Below are 1425 nucleotides of genomic sequence, written 5' to 3'. Positions count from 1 at the left end.
TGGGGCGGGCTGCGGGTGCTCCCGCGCCGCGCGTCGGCCAAGGGCCAGCCGGAGCAGGGCGCCTGCGTGCTCCCGGCGCGCTCACTCCCCCTCGCCGTGCCGCGCCCGGGGCCGGAGGAGGCCCCGCTGAGCGCCCGCTCCCCAGGCGCCTTTTCCTGCGCCCGCGGCCCCCGCCTCCCACCTGGGAGGCTGCACCTCCGGCTCCCACCACCGCCGCCGGGACTGCAGCACACCCACCCTCCTCCCTCGGGGCTGCGCCCGGTAATCGCAAACCGAGTCTCTGCTGCCCCCTGCCGGCCCGAGGGTCCCCTGCTGCTGTAGGTGTGCTCACGTGTGTACACGTAGGTGAGCACACACGTGTTTCCGGCGCCCCGAGCCCTGGAGACGCCTGAGAGTCTCCCCTTGCGTGGCTAGGAAAACTGGGCTGGATGCCCACCGGAAGCCTGGCCCCGAGGCCTGAGAGAGAATAGCATTAAGTGGAGGCCCTCCTGACCCTCAGTTTCCCCTCTGGAGAAGGACAGGGGTGGACCATGTAATCTATGAGATCCCTGCTACTTGATTAAGTTCGGTCATTTTAAGATCTCAGAGCTGTTAGGGCCCCTTCAGCCACTGCAGTCCAATGGGCTCATTCCAAATAAGGAAACTGAGGCTGGGCAAGGAGAGGGAGTACTTCTGCAACTTACTACACAGAGAAACGCCTTTCCCCAAGGAACTCGTGTCCAGGATTGACTCAGAGGCCTGCACAGATAGCCATAACCCAGAAGGCTACTAGTAAAGGCTGAACAAATTACTGGGAAGCAAAGTAGAACTGAGGCTCGAGAAAGAAGAGTATAGGACTCGCTGGGAATATCAGAGGTGCCCCTCAGGTGTACAAGTCCAAGGCCTGCTTCAGGGAGAAGGGTTTGTCCTGTGTTGCTGGAAGGAATGTAGAAGACGAAGCTGAAAGGAGGTCAGGCCTCTTGAGATGAAAAACACTACTTTTTTTGTGCCTGACACTGTGCTAAACCCTTTCCATTCATCATCTCACTTAATCCTCAGGACAGCCTGGTTCAATAGACGATTTGATCCCCACTGGACAAAGGAGGAAATCGAAGCTTAGAGAGCTTAAAAAGCCTTGCTCCAGATTCCATGGTTAACAGGGACTCCTATGCAGGGCTTCAAAGCTGTTGCTCCTAGCTACTGCCAGGCTGAGGCATGTGGCCTGATGGGCAAGCGATGAAGGTTTCTAAGAGGCCTGGACAGGAGCAGTGGCCACAGCAAAAGGATCAGAGAAAGGGGGAGGGGTGAATTCAGGAAGCACACCCCCCCTCAAAAAAAAAGATATTTATTGAGGATCAGGTACTGTCTTAGGTGATTTCATGGATGATATTTTCATTAATCCTCACTCCAACCCTTCTAAGTAGTTCTATTTATCCCTATTGATTT

The 1425-nt window shown here is 56.2% G+C and overlaps 1 long non-coding RNA gene across 1 annotated transcript in view; it reads left to right on the top strand.

Moving 5' to 3' along the window:
- The first annotated feature begins 19 nt into the window (after positions 1-19).
- Positions 20-1425, top strand: part of LOC106697043 — a 3016-nt gene continuing 1610 nt past the window's right edge. The window contains exon 1 of the long non-coding RNA XR_001348066.2: positions 20-345. This is a non-coding gene — a long non-coding RNA (uncharacterized LOC106697043). The remainder of the gene's footprint in view (positions 346-1425) is intronic.

Source organism: Myotis lucifugus, unplaced genomic scaffold (genome assembly GCF_000147115.1).
Source record: "Myotis lucifugus unplaced genomic scaffold, Myoluc2.0 scaffold_43, whole genome shotgun sequence".
NCBI classification, from domain to species: Eukaryota; Metazoa; Chordata; class Mammalia; order Chiroptera; family Vespertilionidae; genus Myotis; species Myotis lucifugus.
The sequence above is the reverse complement of the archived record's forward strand: the minus strand, read 5'-3'. Positions and strand labels throughout refer to the sequence as shown.